At 28.3% G+C, this 12,493-nt stretch overlaps 1 long non-coding RNA gene across 1 annotated transcript; it reads right to left on the bottom strand.

Annotated features, from left to right (window-relative positions):
* Positions 1-1,190: 1,190 nt before the first annotated feature.
* On the bottom strand, positions 1,191-1,869 carry LOC136089180 (uncharacterized). The gene is made up of 3 exons (XR_010642835.1): positions 1,750-1,869; positions 1,503-1,566; positions 1,191-1,275 (listed from the first exon to the last, which is right to left on the bottom strand). It is a non-coding gene; the product is annotated as an uncharacterized LOC136089180 (long non-coding RNA).
* Between the last annotated feature and the right edge of the window lie 10,624 nt (positions 1,870-12,493).

Raw genomic sequence — 12,493 nt, 5'->3', positions numbered from 1 at the left:
CATTTTGCAGAACATCTGTAAATAGTGGCTTAGTAAAAGACCTTGAGAAATCTTTCAAGGTCTTTTACTAAGCCACCAATGTATTCACAGGAATCTGCCAAAGTTAAACTATTGTATAGGAATGTATAATAACAGGTATAACTAATGAGAGATAACAATGATGTAATGAAAGATAAAAATGATGTAATGAGAGATAACATCGATGTAGTGAAAGATAACTGAAAGAGGCAAATTGAATTATAAAAAAATTAAAAAAACTTGTATTATGGAAACAAAAATTCTAATATGACACAAGAAAAGCTAAAGAATATATTTTTCATACTGATATCAGTTTTGTAAGTAGTACTAAAATTATACCGCGTAAAAGATTCTAACAAGAATTTCTAGGCTTATCTTTTCACCTTTTTATTTTTACTTTAATTTTGACTGTAGCTGATACGAAAATAACTTGAAAAGTATTTTAACAATAAATAATATATATTTGAAAAGACTTATACTTTAATTTATGTAATAATTGATATTTTAATATACGAATGCTCGGAATTATAAAATGTATAATCATTAAATTTGAAAATATAAACAAAATTAATATATTTACTTTTGCATACAAACAAACTTAAATACCTACAGCTATAAAGTGCATCAAATACCTACAGCTACAAAGTGCATCAATTACCTACAGTTACAAAGTGCATCAAATACCTACAGCTACAAAGTGCATTAAATACCTACAGCTATAAAGTGCATCAAATACCTACAGCTACAAAGTGCGTCAAATACCTACAGCTACAAAGTGCATCAAATACCTACAGCCACAAAGTGCGTCAAATTGTTTTCTTAAAAGTAAATAAATTAACAAACGTAATGGTCAAAATGAATTTGTTTTTATCTCTTTTAATCATATTTCTAATATAATTAAGTTATAATCATATACTGTTTTATATTCAAAAAAACTTGCTTTCTTGGCTTCCTGCCACCAACTTTTTTCAAACTGTCAAGCTGAAATTAATGTAATAAAAAGTAATGTAGCCAACTTATTTTTCTTTACAACGTGTAGCGCCTAATACAAGCTATTTATTTTACTTCATTTACAAGTGTTTTTCATATAGATTCTTAACTTATAAACCAAATGTAAACTAACTTATTTAAAAATATAAATATTTTTGAATAATATGATAATTAGATTATACCAGTTTAGTATACTCTGATCAAGTGCAACCACTTCGTCCTCTGGTTCGAGCAGCTTCAACTTCTATTACTCCCTTCAGCCGACTCCTTGAGAATAAAATTTTGCATTTTTATAAACAAAAATATAACAAAAAAGATCGATAAACTTATTAAATATAACCCAAGTATAAAATGGATGACACAAATAACAAAAAAAAGTAACATTAACTTTAACATTTTATGTTTGAGTAATTCAAAATAAAATCCTGAAATCACATGTCATTTTTTATATTACTCCATCACAGAAATTGCCTTAATATTTTGGCAAAACTTACTTTTTATATCAGCTAAAACTTTTTTGGTAGAATGAGACAAAGGCAAAAAAGGCAGACTGGAAACCTAATAAAAATAGCCTTGACTAAATAAGCAACTTTGCAATGTTTTAATAAAAAAAAATCAATACACGCAAATTAATAGGTAAACTCGGTGAAAATAAAATAAACATTTAAGTGTAATAGATAATTTTATAAAACCTTAGCAGATAAACAATAACAAAAAATATTATTTAGATTAATGACAAACCATTGATGATAACTTCCTCTTATTTTTCGTCGGGCTTAGCTCAAGAGCAATTCTTGATCTTTCCTTTTGTAAAAAGTTTGAATATTAAAGAATTTTGTTTAATTACTACAGCTAAAGCTGACCAAATGCTACACACGTATCAATATAGTTTATACTATACAGTTTATTGCATTAATAAATATTTCTATTCGTTTATAACTATCTATTAAAGTTCTTTTAGAACTAAACAAAAATCAAATAAAAAAAATACCTCAACAATAATGTTCTGTAGTGTTAAAGCCAAAACTACTTACAATAAAACTTTTAATAATTATATTTTAATAATTAATAAAAATAATTATATTTTAATAATTAATAAAACTCTTTGAAATTGTGATCTTTGCTTTATTGTGTTCAGCAATAAAACGAGATCAAAAAACATCTTAATTGTCTGAATCTGAATATACAAAAGAGATGTAATTAGAGCTATAAAGAATTCCATGAGCATTATTATATATGTTCTTTCAACAAATTTTTTTTTTTTCAATTTCTGCATTCATTCTTTTAATTGATTTCAACATGCTTTAAATCAATTTTTATTTTTCGACAAAATGTTTACAGGAATATTTAATACAATAGAATTTAGTCAATGATATAAATATATGTAACTAATTTAACTACATTATATATATTACCCAAATAATTAAAAGAAATTTCTCTGTAATATATGAAGAAATTCTCAGTAATTTATGAAGAAATTTCTCAGTAATATATGAAGATTACTAATAGCAAGAGAGATATTATAGAGATCAAATTAAACAAGAATTATAAACATGAAAAACTTTTTTAAAAAATTTCAGTTTATAAACCATTCAAAAAAAAAATTATGATATTTACCTAGGTTTGTGCTATACTTTTATCATTAGACTTATTCATTATAGGTGGCGGAGGTTCTAGCAATGTAGAGCAGAATAATTTGTCTTTTTTTTTTCTGCTTTTTTCAACAATGTCTCATCTGATGTAGAAAAGTTGTATTTTTCGCAATAGGAAAATGAATCGAATTGAAAAAAATAAAATAAAAAAGACAAAAAACAAATTAAATACTGACCATCTGTTATTTTGCAACATATTAATGGAAGTTTGAAAAAAAAAGAAGATCTATGCATGAGTCTATTTCATGCATCTAATACGCATCTAAAATAAAACAAAAATAGTATCTTTAATCAGATGTCTTTTCGATCTCTTTTATACGTCTAAAATATATGCTAGATAGATAGAAATTAAACTAATTTTAGATGGTCTAAAAGACGTGTCGTAAAACTCCTCGAAAAACAAAAAAAACAAAAAACATTGCTAATATATTGATTTGACGTAATATTTTGCAAAATAAGCATGCAAAAATTATTAATTTAACAAAATTTAAAGAACTATATTCTTTAAATTTTGTAACTAATTATGTAACAGGGCTTTAAAAAGCCTGTTACATAATTAGTTATGTAATATTGTTTCTTTTTTCAACATAAACAAATAAAAAAAAAAAAATAAAAAAAAAAAAAAACATGTACACCTATGCACATTTATTTACACGCATATACGATTTCTATATTTGGTGAGTGAATTAAAAACAATAAAAAACCCTTACAAACGTTTGAAAGAAGTTTGTTTACTTTTTGCAGTTTATTTCTTTGGTTAAAGACTGGTCTTGATCAACATTCAATTGCTTGTTATTTTGGTTTGTTATGTCGGTTGAAATTTCAGAAATATTGGCATCATATAAGAACCTCGTTTAATGCTGGTTTTGTTTGCAAAAATTTATGAGGAAAATCACAATCACGAAATGATTGGCTTTTAAATAACACGGATACGATCAAAGATTTTTTTGACTTAAAAGACGAAACCGATGCTACTTATTTATTCGGTGAAAAAAGTTCGAATAATTCTTTACAACCAAAACTGTACAGTAGGAAAAAAAAAAAAAATTTAGTCAAGCCTTTTGTAGTATGCACTGGAAATGGTTTTGTTATTGATGTTTATGAACCTTTATCTGAAACTATTAATGACGCAACTATATTCAATGATATTTTAAAAACAAAAAGCGATTGAAGAGAGCTAGATCAGTCTAATAATCTATTAGTTTTAGATAGAGGTTTTAGAGATATTACTGATCAATTGAAAACTAGGGGAAAGGCGCCTATGATGGCATACTTAACTTTGAAGCTTCATTATTCAGTATCCTGAAGATCAATAATAAAAGTTTTGATATGGATACATTTCTTGTTACATCTAGAACAATAATTACCCTGGGAGTTTTCATCAGTTTTATTTTTTTTATAAGTTATCCTTATTGTAAAAAAAAGCACATGTATGCCATCATAGGCAACCACTGCTCCTATGATGGCATAGGGGAGGATGGGGCTAGTTAGGATCGAGGGTAACTTAATGATTTCATTTAACCTCAGAGCCTTCCCTCAGAAAAGCCAGAAATTACTCGAAACCATCCTAATTTACCATTTCATGCTACACACCAGCGTTGTAAAATTTTGCGCACGCGCATAGGATATATTGCGTTTTACGTATTTTTTAGACCAAAAAAAAATTTTGGAGCATCGCTTTCTTTTAACTTTACTTAAAAATAAGTTTTTTTTATAAAAAAAAAAAGGTTTTCCCAACTCGTCAATATTTCAACACCCCTAACTCGTCAGTATGCCATCATGGGTAAAAGTCATCATTTTCATTAAAACAAGCTGTGTCTGCTTTGTTCAAAAGATAAAATTAAAGTAACTATTCCACTAAATGCACAAAACTTGAATATAAAATGCATGAAAATTACATTTCTGTACAGTTAATAGTAAAATCGCAATCTTAAATATATGAAGGAAATAAAACTACAACAGCACATCCCAAAATCGGTTTTTGTTGATTATAAAAACAATACTTGTGCCCAAGGGACGTTTTTTCACTAAAACTAATGTAAAGTCAGTATAGTCATATAGGTCTAATCATTTTTTACCAAAACCAATTTTAATATGACTGGTATGCCATCATAGGCGCTATGCCATCATAGGCGTCTTTCCCCTACGTATAAAATATTTTTAATTTAATTTCATTAGATAAGTTTAAAAAGATGTTGAAATTTATTGTTACAATATTACATAGTTACAATGCTTATAAGTAAATTATTTGATCCTTACCTAATTTTTATTTAATCTGTTCAACACAATACCTAACTTTAATTTTCAGATAAATAAAGCTTTGACTCACTCCTACCCGTTCCTTGGTTCACTCTTTAGCTTTTTGAAACTCGTTTAGAAAAAACTAAACCTTCTAAAAGTAATTGAAAGGAAGATAAATTTATACTGTGTACAACTAAAACAAAAAATTTTACATTTTTATTTTAAATTTTATTATGTCCCAAAAAAACTTGACTTTGAAATCAAAAATGCTTCTTTTCTTTATTGAAAATTTAAAATAAAATTAAAAATTGAAAAGAAACTAATAATAAAATAGTAAATCTTTAATTGAATATTGAATAACTATTTACAACATAAATCGTAGATAAATATAACATTTACAACATAAATATAAATTAATAAGTATTAAATAAAGTGTTTTAACATATCGTGCAATTAATATATCATTAAACTTTTAGAATTCATTTAAAAAATGAAAAACTAGAACACAAAATTGTATATCAAATATTATTATTATATTGTTAGTTGTTATTATTAACATTATAAATTCATTAAAAAAAAAAAAAAAGCATTATTAACATTATTAATAAATAATTGTTGTATAGCATTATAATTATGGTTTAAAAAAACTACGCCTTAAGGCGGTGAGGCGTACGTCTCAGTGCAAGGCGTTGGATTTTCGCACTAACCCGTATGCCTCATTCAAATTAATAAAACATTCGCTTTTTTGGTTCGATGAGGCGTTAAGGCGCTGAGGCCCTGAGGTATTTCTGAGGCATCGCCTTATTTACAATACTCCGTATTGCGTCAAGCTCCGCTTCGGCCCTCAATGCTAGCTTTTGGTCCTGCACCAACAACATGTTTAAAAATTAAAGTTTGCTTCAAACGTTTTAAAGCAATTTTTTAGTTCTAGGAATGCGTTTAGAGTTGATAATTACGAAACAGATAATATGATTCGAATGTAATATGAATGACATTCAAAACAGGTAATATGAATGACATTCGATTTGAATGAGCTCGTTCATATAGAACGCATAATAAAAATCAAAAAATTGAAAGTTAAAAAGGGACTTTGAAAAAGTTTTTAATTTGTAGGGTTCGTTTTTAGACTTTAATAATATTTTGTTATATACATATATTATTATAAATAAAATACAGTTTAGTCGGTATACTTTTACTTTTACTAAGAAAATGAATGTATTAGAATGATAATTGTAGATTTAATAAAATTTATAATATATATCTAACTTATATATTCTGAAATTGCATAACTAAATCATATATTATAATCATATGCCTGTATAATTGTGTTAACTAATCCTTAAATTCATTACATGGAATTGTATAATCAATTGCAGCTCGCTATGATTGATCATTGCTTTTTTTCTTAACTATTTTATAAATTTGCAGCTTTAAAGATATGGCAAAGTCGTCTAAAATAAGTGAGAGGACTGATATTGGTTAGAAGTATATAGAAGACCACTGGTTGAATTAAAAGGCTAAAGGAGAATCTTGCAAAGACTCATAAGAATGTTGTAGGTTGTCCACGACTTCCCATTGAGGTTCAAAAAGAAATGAAGTTGTTTATGTTGAAAAAGACCGAGGGTAAAAGAAAATAATAAATTTTATCCAGGGTCATGCATGGGTTTTAGCGACGGTAAGAAAATTTACAAGTGGAGATTTAGTGAAATCTGCTGTTACTCATTTTGCCTCTGCATTTATTACATTGCAAAGCTTGTTTGGAGCAAAAGATGGTCTTAAATCCTTTTTTACTTCAAAAAAGTGGGAAACCAGTGCTTATATATCTCAATAATTGGGGAAAAATGTGCGCAACATAATTCTAAAAAGCAAGTCGTTTGGCCTGGTGTTGCTTATGTGCTCAACACAACAAAGTCCTTGGTTATAATTCTTCGAATGGTGGATTCCGAGAAGTATCCATCAATGGGATTTACTTACAAAGCAATGGACAGGGAAAAAGAAAAGAGTGCTCGAAGTCTTAATAATGATGTTGCAAAGTATCAGATTGTTTGGGATATTGTGGATAGTTGGTGGGATTGTCAGTTTCACACACATTTGCATGCTGCTGCATATTTTCTAAATCCTCATTTCCAATATGAACCTTCAGTCTCTACTCATCATGAGATTAAATAAGGACTTTATTCTTACATAGAGCAATTGATCGCTGATTCAATAGAAAGGGAGAAAGTGGATTTGCAGATCGATTCTTTTCGAAATGCACAAGGTTTGTTTGGATGGGAAAATGCAGTTAGAACAAAGAAGAAGAGAAGTCCAGGTGTGTGTTTTCACTATTTTTATCATGTTAGTAATAATATCTTTTATTTTATTTTTTGATAAATTAGAGGATAGATCAAATATGGGATCACATCTCAACCATTTTTTTTTCTATCAATTTAATAAATAATCATTACTATTTTTAGCGGATTGGTGGAGAGCTTTTGGAGATTAATCGCCTGAACTAGCAAAATTTGTCATTAGAATCTTGAGCTCGACTTGCAGTGCTTCTGGATGTGAACGGATTTGGAGCTCCGTCAATCAAGTTATAATATAAAGTATTTTGGTTTTTATATGTTTTCGATTTTTGTTTTACTGAGTTTTAATATTTTAATGGATAGGTGCATGCGAAGAGAAGAAATTGCTTGAAGCAAGCGAAACTCAATAATTTGGTACATTATGTTCAATTTGAAACTAAAACACAGGGAGTTAAAAAAGTAAACAATTGAAGATCCCTTTGTTTGGATGAAGTAGACTCTGGTGATGAATGAATCTCAGAGCTCCAAGATTCTAAGGTAGAGGCCTGAAGATCTTAATTAAAATATAGCTCTTGATGACCCTCTTGACGTTGAAGAAGGTTAAGAAAAACAAAGGTATAGGATATTAATTTGAATAAGTTTTTTTATTTTTTTATTTCTACTTTGCCAAAACACATATATTTCCTTTAGGTAAAAAAAATTATATTTGATGATGATGGAGATTTTCCACATGCCGAAGAGGAAAGCGGAGAAGAAGAAGTTGAATTGAATTTCATGGATGATTCCTTCGAGGATTCTAATAGTAGCACTAGTTCTAATGACAATAGTGATGATTGATGGGTTATGACTTATGAGATTAGACTATCTTTATTTCAAATCTGTGGAAGTTTGGAACTTCTATGATTTTTTTTTGGAATTTCTAATGAAATAATGATTTTACTTCAGTGTCATTTTTATTGTTTTTAAACTTTTTCTAAAAAAAAATAGTTTTTCTTAAACAAATTGAGGCTTACGCCTCAAGCGCATTGAGGCTTACGCCTCGCCTCAGATATAGGAAAACCGCCTCAATACGCCTTACGCTTTTTTAAACCTCGATTATAATATACTTCTTCTTCTTCTTTTTCTTAATATTATTATTATTGTTAATATTATTATTGTTATTATTATTATTATTATTATTATTATTATTATTATTATTATTATTATTATTATTATCATTATCATAGATAAGGCAGGAAGTTCTTGACTGATAGAAGCAAAAGCAGGAACTTCAAACACCATTTAGATTTAAATACCACCTAGAACCAGTAGTGACTATGCTACATTTCATTGCACCATAGTCTGTGCTGGTTCTAAGTGCTCTGTAAATTTTAAGGCACACAGTCAAGATTCAAAAAAATTTTGCAATTGAATATACAGACTTCACAGATTTTAAGCCCTGCAAATATGTTTTCCATTATCATTGCTTGAGAAAATGCATAGCGTACGCTGCTTGAAATGTAATAAATAGTAATTATTTTGCCATTTTTTGCATTCATTCATGTGACACTCGCCGTTTTAAATATTTTTTAAAAGGAAAGTAAGCAGATCTGCCTAATAGTTGCAGCTTGTGTAAGCCTGAGGCATAAAGGACACATTACAAATCATTTAGTCTTTGCAAAATCCAAAACTTCTAGGTTGATATGCGATTCCTTTTCATTTTTTTTTTTTAGTTCTTTATTTTACCTTTATTGTGTATCTTCCATAGCCTTCTCTACAACAGGCTTACTCATCGCGCAACCGGATTTTTTTGTGGAGGCCTACCTTTTTACGGCAAAAAATATAATAAATTCGTTAAAACGTAATTTTAAAACTAAAAAGTATTTTTAATTCTCTGTATTGCCTGATTTTTTTTTTTGATGAAAAAAGAAGAAAGAAAAAATAATCTTAAGTAATAAACAATGTAAATAAAACGCAAAGAAATTTTTTCTGATTTAAAATTTTACACATTTACAGAATTTCAACTTTAGTTTTTGCTTTCACATCTAAAATATAAAATTTTCTTGTATTGAGTAAAAATGTTATTAAACCAAACAAAAAATATAGATAAATTTTGTTTAAAATTGTTAACAAAATTTGGAAAAAACAAACTACTATATGAAACTTTTATAAATCCTTTATAAAATAACATACTATATATATTATAAATAGTAGACAATTAAGTAGACTTCTAAAAGATTTTTAATACTTTTAGTGCAGGTTCTTTGCCAGATCTTGGAGTGGCAGTGGTATATAAACTTTTTTTAAATGTTGCTCAATATTATACAATGATGTTCTTCCATATCCATTAAATAATAGTCTGATATAATCATAAAAATACTACTTAAAGATTTTCTGCAAACATGATCGTTAATTATTTGAAAAATTACAAAACAAAAATATGTGCTTTGACACGAATTATCAGTTAAAAATTTTTAATCCACCACAATTTAAAAGTTTAGAAAACGACCCTATTTCTGATAAAAAAACGTTGTTTGATCTAAAAGTTCATAATCAGTTTGTTCTTTATCATTTCGTGGAACATAACCAGCAATGTGAATAAGTGATATTTGACATTATTAGCAATAGAAGATTCCAGATCTTGCAAGTTATCAAGAATTTTGGAGTAGTCTTCAGACAGTTTGTATTGGCATAATGCACGTTGATGACCAGACTTCACATTGAATTTGTCAATATCTACATTTAATTTCAAAGGTAAAGATGCGTTTTGATACGTAATTTTTCAATAACTTGTTGAACACTAAGAAAATATGTACCACCAGAACCTCGACGAAGTATACTATATTCTTTTTCCAGGTGATCTGATGTAAATTGACCGAAAAGTACATAGTTTTGCGTAGTGTTAAGTAAATATCTACATACATCTACTAGTCCATAACAAGTTTGATATATACAAGTTGCAGTATCTTTAGAAAGCTGTTTAATTCGTTTACCTTTGGGATCTGCCATTTTAAGTGCCATATAACCAAATTGTAGTGTTAAATTTAAACGGTTGTCATCAGTATTATTGATAACAGTCTGCAAAGGATCATTATGCCCTGTATCAACACTAATGGCTTTGACATTTAAAATTTTCCACCAAATAATAACTTTATTGATAAATATAGCAGAGACATTACCATCAATGTAAATCCTGTCAGGATGTTGCAAAAGAGCAGCGTAAGTTTTTTCAGAAGATACTATTAAAACCGTCAAGACACACTGTCGTTCAACAGTTTTATGAGATTTAGAAATTTTATTCAGGTCAGATAACTTTAGAAAGTTTCTACGTTTTGCATTGTTCAAATGAGTCCATTTTGCAATCCTGGTTACTCCGTTATCGTTGAATATTAACTCTTGAGTTTTTTCAGTTAACCAAAGATTACGAATTTTTTTTTATGAGGTGTACAAAACCAAACAGTAAATATTTTCATCTACTGTTAACCATGGTTTTCCCGGAACGAATGTGTACATTAAAAAAAAAAGCCTTATTGACATGATTCCCATCACATATAATAGCTTTTACATTTGCACTGATTGAATCAGTTATTTGATTGGTTAAATTAATTTATTCAAACAAAAAATTAGATCGTAATTTTGATATAAGTATCATTCTAATTAACACCGTTTAAACAAACAACCATATTCCCTAACAGTGTTTTGAACAATTCCACTGGGTAATCATTTCTTAAGAAGTTATATAATGCCCTTGTTGTTGAGAAATATACAAAAGAGCTTATAACTATTTCAGGTGTATAAAGTTTATCTCCAATAGTTTTTGGTCCCATAATTGAAATATATTGCATAACTACTTCTTTTTTATTGTCTATTTTCAAGGAACTTAACAAACGAAGTATCTCATCAAACTTAGACCAGGTGTCAACAGTTATGATTCGATTCACTGTTAAGCTAGAAATGTGACACTTAAATCCATAATTAAATGTTTCAGTCGTAAAACTTTCATAAATGGTATTCCATTAAAAAATTGCGAAGATTGTATAACAACATAGCCACCGACCATAAACGATATAACTGTATATTGGTGATCACTGCTATTGATAAACGTTTTTTTAATGTAACAAAAAGTAGCTTTATTCCTTTTAAGAAATGTATCTAGTTAATCATCTAATATACTTCTAATGCTACTTAAAGATCTTTTGGTAGTTCTTTCAGTTGGATTAGCAAACAGGATGCACTTTTTGGTCAACGTTTTCCTCCACGCACTATAACTGTATCAAAATTTGAAGGCTAGTGTAAATTATAGATAATAGTATACTTGGTAGCAAGCAAATTAGAATTTGGAATAGCTTTTACCCATTTTTCACGCTCAACATTATCGCTTGGAAACCGATACACTGATATTTTATAAACTTTACTAGACATTTTGTTTTTTTCACTTTGATAGTTGGTGTGACAAGCATACACACAACATTTATTTGGCATGATGATTTAATCTAAATTTATAAATATATTATTCGCTTTCAATTAAGTCTGAAACTCTATGTTTAAATTACATAAGTTTTTTAACATTATATTATGTTCCATTATTTAAATATATATTATAAGCAACTTGACATTTTATTTGGTCTGAAGGGGGAGAAATAATTCTTTTTGTCGTAAAAAAGTAGGTCTTAATAAAAATACCCCGTTGCACAATGAATAGGCCTGTAGTAGAGAACGGTATGGTATCTTCATATAACGTATAAAAAAGAAAAAAATATGAATGAGTATATCAATTAAAACAAAAGCTAAAGAATGCAGAGACTCAAAGAAGACCAATAGGTCTTGTCGCAGAGAAACGCAAAAAAGTATTAGGAAAAAAAAAATATATAGAAAATAGCAAAATATCAGAAAAATACTATTTTCATAAAAACTTAAGGTGATAATTCGATAAATTTGTGTATGGAAGCCATACGGGTTAACGAGCAGGATCCCAGAGGGAGTTGTTCGAGTGCACCATATAGGAGTTATAAGGTCAACCCACTAAAATACTCATCTGTTTATAAGATATTTTCCATATTTTGTCCTCATGGTTTCTATATAGGTCTCGCTAAACTTTTCTCCCATTCACCCGGAATAATCCCAAAAGTTTCCAATTTATTTTCAAATAAACAATATACTCATAATATGTATCCTAATATCCATTTATTTTGATTTATTTATTCTGATAAGCACTTGTATGTTGTCCAGGTCACAACAGGTATGTTGTCCGGGCCACAAGCTGTAGAAGAGTCTAGGCAGGAAATCACTTTAGATACAGAAGCTGGAGTGATACGAATGTCAAGC

Source organism: Hydra vulgaris, chromosome 13 (assembly GCF_038396675.1).
Source record: "Hydra vulgaris chromosome 13, alternate assembly HydraT2T_AEP".
Lineage (NCBI taxonomy): Eukaryota > Metazoa > Cnidaria > Hydrozoa > Anthoathecata > Hydridae > Hydra > Hydra vulgaris.
The sequence above is the reverse complement of the archived record's forward strand: the minus strand, read 5'-3'. Positions and strand labels throughout refer to the sequence as shown.